General features: G+C 34.5%; 1 long non-coding RNA gene and 1 other non-coding gene across 2 annotated transcripts; both read left to right on the forward strand.

Moving 5' to 3' along the window:
- The first annotated feature begins 314 nt into the window (after window positions 1–314).
- LOC128284724 (small nucleolar RNA R71) lies at window positions 315–421 on the forward strand. The gene has a single exon (XR_008275147.1). It is a non-coding gene; the product is annotated as a small nucleolar RNA R71 (small nucleolar RNA).
- A 5,086-nt stretch (window positions 422–5,507) lies between these two features.
- On the forward strand, window positions 5,508–6,688 carry LOC128283818 (uncharacterized). Its single transcript, XR_008274229.1, has 2 exons — window positions 5,508–5,591; window positions 6,405–6,688. It is a non-coding gene; the product is annotated as an uncharacterized LOC128283818 (long non-coding RNA).
- The last annotated feature ends 201 nt before the right edge of the window (window positions 6,689–6,889 follow it).

The raw sequence follows: 6,889 nt of genomic DNA on the forward strand, positions 1-6,889 counted from the left end.
CCTAAAATTAAAGGCACCTCAATATCCTCATCCATGTCAAACACAAAAAATCAATAGGAAATATAAATTTATCTATTTTTACTAGTACATCTTCAATAATACCCTAGGATATTTAATAGATCTATAGCTAGTTGAATACTCATCCTAGTAGGTTTTGGTTCCCTAGGCCAAGTTGCATGAACATTTTGTAAGGCATCAAATTTATGCTAGCGCCTAAATCAGCTAGTGCCTTCTCAACATTTAAACTACCAATTAAGCAAGGAATAGAAAAACTTCCTCCATTGTGGAAAGTTTGAACCTGTAGCTATAAAGGTAGCCCATGGTGAGGGCACATTCTCAATAAATCCTTGTATCTCTCCCGTGCATCATATAGTGTTTCTAAATCCATCTGCACAAAAGAAGAGATATCATTCCTCAATTTAGCTGTTTTAGCCGGCGGAAAATATTTGAGTAAAAATTTTTCAGTCATTTGATCCCAAGTAGTGATTGACCCTCGTGGTAACAAGTTTAACCATTGTTTAGCCTTATTTTTTAATGAAAAGGGAAACAACCGAAGGCGAATGGCATCGTCAGAAACGCCATTGATCTTAAAGTTGTCGCAAAATTCTAGAAAATTTGCTAAATGAGTGTTTGGATCTCGTCCTAACCATCAAACTGAACTCTGGTATCATTTGAATAGTGTTAGGTTTTAGTTCAAAATTATTTGCAGCAACAGCAGGTCGAACAATACTCGATTTAGTTCCTGTTAAAGTAGACTTAGCATAATCATACATAGTACAAGGAGTAGGATTCTGATTGACAGGATTTACAGCAACTACAGGAGGTAGCGGATTATTTTGATTATCAGCCATCTCTTCAGTAAAATCTGTAACGTCCTACTCTATGTATTCTAGACTTCACCTTATTTCTCTTCAGTTTCTACGAGCTGTACTCTCTATTTCACTATCGAAAAGCAAAGGTCTTTACGGGTTCCTTCTAGAAAAGAAAAAATAAACTAAAAGCAATAAGTAATTTGCAATAACAGTATCATATCTTAGTCCTCGGCAATGACGCCAAAAATTTGATGGTCGTTAAACTAACTAAAAATTTCGACCAAGGCAAGCGCACCTATCGAATAGTAGTATAGTTGTGGTGAGACCGGAAATATCGTATCCACAAGGACTAAAAGTACTAGTACTTACTATCTTTTTATTATCTATCCTAATAAAATAAAGGGATGTTTTTAAACTAAAATTAACTATTTAATTAACTAAGAAAATGACAAGCAAAAGTTGGAGAATACTTTTGGAAAACCGATGGAGAAGACAATACCCAAGGAAGAATCCACCTAGACAATACTTCTGAATTAGACGATTTATTCACTTGACTTAATCCGTAGAAAGCTCTAATTTATGTTAATATCTCTCTCGAGACTAAAAACAACTAGGTTGATTAATTGAAATCTCTTTCTAATTAAAACCCTTATTGTTGCATTAACATGATCTATGGATTCCCTTATTAGATTTGACTCTAATCTGGCAGATTTACGTCGTCCTATGTCTAGGATTGCATTCAACTCCGCTTAATTATACTAGATCTACTCTTAAACAGTGCTCCACTAAATAAGTACATTAGACTTGAATTAATATCCTGAAATATTAAAGCAAGAATTAAGAACGCATAATTAAGAGTAAGAACAAGTATTTATCATATAATTCAAATAATAATAAGATCTGGCTTAGGTTTAATCTCCATTAGGTATTTAGGGAGTTTAGTTCATAACGATTGGGGAAAACATCTCAAAATTGGGAAAACAACAAAACTTAAAGAAACCCTAAGAACTTCTAATGAAATTAAATGGAGATTTTCAGTCTTGAAGTAGATCCTGCTTTCGAGCTGATTCTGATAGCTGTCTTCGAGTATTCTCTGCCTTCTGCTCTCTCCGTCCCCCTTGATCCTCTTCTAGGGTGTTTATATAGACTTTGGAATGCCCAAAATAGCCAAAAATTAGCCTTTTTCAAATAAAATTAGACTTGGACTCGACAAGGACACGGGCGTGTGCCACGCTCGTGTGAAGGTGCTCAGGCCTTGTGTAATTCTGGTATGGTTTTAAGTCTACACGGCTATGACACATGAGCGTGTCGTCTGTCCGTGTGTCTAACACGGGCATGTGGATTACCCGTGTAGAAGTGTCTAGGCCGTGTGCAGCACTGAAATAAGCCTATTTTGTCTGTTTTTGGCCTTTTTCTTACACTTTTTGCTTTCCTATGCTCATCTGGATATAAAACATGAAATTAAAAGATTAGGAGCATCAAATTCACTAGATCTTATGATAATTCATCCAAAAATATGCCAAGCACAGGATTAAAATATGTTACTATTGAGGTTTATCAAATACTAAGACCATAGAGTATAGCTGTAGGCCTAGCATGCAGGTTAATTTCCCTCTATTGTCTGTTGCGGACTTGGAGGAGTTACATAAGATGGTAATGAATATTGAGGTTGAGGAGGTAGTATTTGGGATGGGGTCCTTTAAAACACCAAGCCCTGATGGGTTTTAAGCGATATTCTTTCCATGTAACTAAGAGGTTATTGGGTTTTAAGTTGTTCACTTGGTTAAAGAGGCTTTCGAACTGGATTAATGTCAGAGAGGATCAATTTAACATTTATTACCTTTATTCCAAAGGTGAAGGCAAATAAAGCATCTCCATCCGATACGTTTGTGCAATGTTGCTTATAAGGTAAGTGAACAACTTGAAATCCAATTTTGCTCATTAACCAAGTTCGAAAGCATCGCTCTTACAAACGATTTGGGTCAGTATTTCGAAGTTTTATTGGTTCATGGGTGAGTTACTAAGAGCATTTACTGGTATATTGTTGAGAAGTTCAACCTCGGTTTGCCAATTAGAAAGTGAACTAAATCTCTTTGGTTTGGAGACTCAAGTTGCTGAAGTCAATTATTGAGGCAATTCCAACCTATACCATGCAAACAACTTATTTACTTGTAAGGGTTTGTGATCAAGTAGATAAGTTGAGTAGGTGGTTTCCTTGGGGGTCTACCTCTTTGGCATAATGAGTCCATCTTGTCAATTAGGAGTCCCTTTGGTTGCCAAAAGAGGCGGGTGGTTTAAGTTGAATCCTATGCATGACTGGAACTTAACTCTCCTTACGAAACTTGGATGGAGATTGATTATCGAGTTCGATAGTTTGTGGGATCAAATAGGTATTTTGAAATACTTATCTCCTTATAAGAATTTATTTTCAATTGAATATCCACTTAATTCGTAACATCTTTGGAAAGGTATTCTTGTTGGTATGTGTCTTTTGGAGAAAGGTTTACAGTGGCGGGTTAGGGATGGTGGTAATGTTAGGTTTTGGTTGGACAAGTGGTTGTTTGATGAGCCACTAATTCGATAGCGTTCTAGTGATTTGGATGCATGGGAGGTAGGTTGTTCGGTTCGGGATTTCTTTAATAAGTATGATGCACTACTTTCTTTATTTTTTCATGTTTCCCTACTCATTTGGTTAGGAAGATTAAAGTGGCTCCTGCTCAAATTAATACATCTAGATGTGTTAATTTGAGATGGTACCCCAATGGTATGTTCATTAATAAATTTGGCTTTATGCTATTCAAGATGGTACCTCCACCTATACTTATTGTGCAAATGAGTTTCAAGCAAATAAACCTTGAAGATACAATGAAGCATAATAACTATTCCCATTTTCCATTGACGAGAATAGTCCACTAAGCATTGAGCAAAATATAATAAGAAAATCAATCTAAGAATAGAAAATTGACAAAGAATAGAAAGAACTTTTGAGAAGTTTTTGGTATATTTTCCAAATGAAATCTCACTCCTATTTATAAAAAATCGCAAGAGACATAACTTTCAATAGGTGTCTTTTCTGAATAATCACGTCTTTAAAGGAGACATATTTATTCAACTAGATCTCTTAAATATGTTACAATCATAAAATAAGATTTGGTGTAAAATTAATAAACCATAAACTAGAATCAATCATGTCAAATAATCAAGAACAAAAAATAACAAAACTAGATGTGGAAGTGTACCTGAATCCATCGATTCCTTGAAATTTTTGAAACTTAAGGTTTTGATCTTCCAAATTAGCACATAAGTAATTTTTAGAGGGTGACTCTCTTTTCTAAAAATGAAATATTAGAAAAGTTATTTATGTGTAATTTGAAGACAATAACACTAATATATAACTTTTGCACATTAACCCTAAATTTTAATTAGCCCATCATCAATTAGAAATTAGTTACTAGAGTATCTACATCTATTTGACCCATACTTTATTTAATAATAGGTTCAATGAAAATGTGCAATTGTACACATTCGTTAACAAGTAATAAAGTTATAAGTATAGAGTATTGTTTTCATAGGGATTGTATAAGCAATTTTGTAACACCCTTCACCCGTATCCCTCGCCGGAACAGGGTTCGAGGTGCTACCAGGTTTAAACTCAACCATTTATATAAAACAAGGCCATAAAAAAATTTTTGATCAATTTTAAACTTTTCGTACGTGCGTATATTATCCTATAATCGGGCTTACAAGGCCCCAAAACATTCATGAGGTGTAATATCCTGATTTTGGGCCTAGTCGGAATAGTGGTTTCATGACCACAAAATTCGAGATATAAATAATTATTTTATGATTATTTTAAGGTCTATGATATGATTGCATGATTGTGTGAAAATTTCGTGAAGAAATTTTATGCATAAAGTGCTTAATTTGAAATTTGGGACTAAATTGAATAAATTGCAAAACTTGTGTTCTAGAAGTATTTTGCATAAAATTGAATTAGATTATTAATTAGAGGTCCTTAAAGAGTAATTTTACCAACTTCTAAGTCTATGGACAAAAATTGGACATGGATGGAATTTTTGGAAAGTTTAGTAGTAAAGGCATTTTGGTCATTTAGGGGTAAAATGAATTAAAATACAAAATTAAAGCCAATTTTGCTCATCTTCAACCCCATGGCCGAATATAGCAAGGAGAAACCATGGCTAGGGTTTTCAAGCTTCCAAGCTCGATTGTAAGTTCGTTCTAGCCTCGCTTTTAATGATTTTTACGTTTTTGGAGTCCCTTAGCTCGATTTAGCTTATGCTAGCAATAATTTAACCTAGGGTTTATATTTGGAAAAATACCCATAGGTGAAATTTGTGTATTTTGGTGTTTTATGATAGAATATGAGGTTTTAAATTATGTTAGACAACTTGTGCTACTCGGTTTTAAGTGAAAACGAGCAAAAGGGCTTAATCGGTAAAAATACCTAATAGTCATAAGTACATGTTAGAGTGAGAATTTGATGTTGCCATAGAAGGAAAAATGATCAGCATGTCATAAAACATAAGAAAATAGGCTGAATTTTAATTTACGAGCTTTGGGGCAAAAGTGTAAATATGCAAAAGTTTAGGGCAAAATTGTAATTTTTCAAAAATATGATTTTGGGTCAATTTGAATAATGTGAGTCCTAATTAGACTATATTTTAAATGACAGAGTAAGGAAAACTGAAATTCGGGCTAAAATGGGGAAAATACCAAGTTGTGGACGAAATGGTAAAAATAGCCATTTTCGCATACGAGGTAAGTTCATATGTAAATGTTGGTAACATAGTTATTATTTTAAATGTTTTAATGTTTTTTTTAAATGATATGATAATTATTATGAAATATTATACTTGTGATAATTGTTTGATAATATGTCAAATTATGTGATATACTTGGAAAATATGAAATACTACCGAGTATCGGTATCGGCATTCCGTAGAAGATGGTTGAGACACATGATTGGGAAAAGGTCCGTTGAACCTTAGGAATGGATTAGGATACAAGTGACATGTCACTGGGATATTTGGGCATCCGAACTCGTTGAGTTGAGTCCGAGTTCACTTATGGATGCGAGCGTCCAACTCGTTGAGTTGAGTCCGAGTTCATGAGATGTAACTAGGCATCCGAACTCGTTGAGTTGAGTCCGAGTTCACTTATGGATGCGAACGCCCGAGCTCGTTGAGTTGAGTCCGAGTTCACTTATGGGCGGGTTACATGGTAGCTTGGCTACATATGTGGCACTTATGTGCAAACTTTCCATGTATCCGAATTATATTCGATGTGTTCAACGGTAAAGTTCTACTCAAATGGAGGAATACTCAAGATGAAAGGGACGTATTGGTAAGTGTTGTGAAATGGATAATTTGAACAGGTATGTACTTAACCCTCGGGTTGAAAACTCGATATAACAACAATATGGTAAGATGATAAATGAAAAGGTGATATGAATGTCTTGGTGATGATTATGCAAATGATGTTTTATGTTTGCTTATATGGTTATGTTACTTGCTATTTGCATGTGAGCTTACTAAGCATTTATGCTTACTCCCTCCTTTTCATTCCTTGTAGTGTTGACAAGCCAGCTCGGAAATCGGAAACGGTCGGAGGCACGCTCACACTATCCGTATACCATCTTGACATAATGGCTTGTATATTTTGAGTATGGCATGTATAGCATTATAATCATTTTGTATATATGGTCTTATGATATGGTTATTGAGTGGTATGGAGATAGAAATGCTTGGTAATGATTAGCCATTGGAATGGCTAATCATGATCATATTTGGTATTATGTATGTCAAATTGCTAGCTAATCCATGGAAACCATGAAATAGGTAAAATTTACCATAAAATAGATTCAGACAGCAGCAGTGACGTGAGTTTGAAAAATCACTAAAAATAGTAGAAATGGAATTAAATAATGAATAAGTTATGGAATCGAAGCTTGATGAGTCTATTTTCATATGGAATAAGCGAAACAGGTATATGAGCTATATTTTATGAGATGTTTAAATTTTTGTGAAACAGGGCCAGAGCAATTTCTGGATCCCCTG

This window comes from Gossypium arboreum, chromosome 11 (assembly GCF_025698485.1).
Source record: "Gossypium arboreum isolate Shixiya-1 chromosome 11, ASM2569848v2, whole genome shotgun sequence".
In the NCBI taxonomy this organism is placed as follows: domain Eukaryota; kingdom Viridiplantae; phylum Streptophyta; class Magnoliopsida; order Malvales; family Malvaceae; genus Gossypium; species Gossypium arboreum.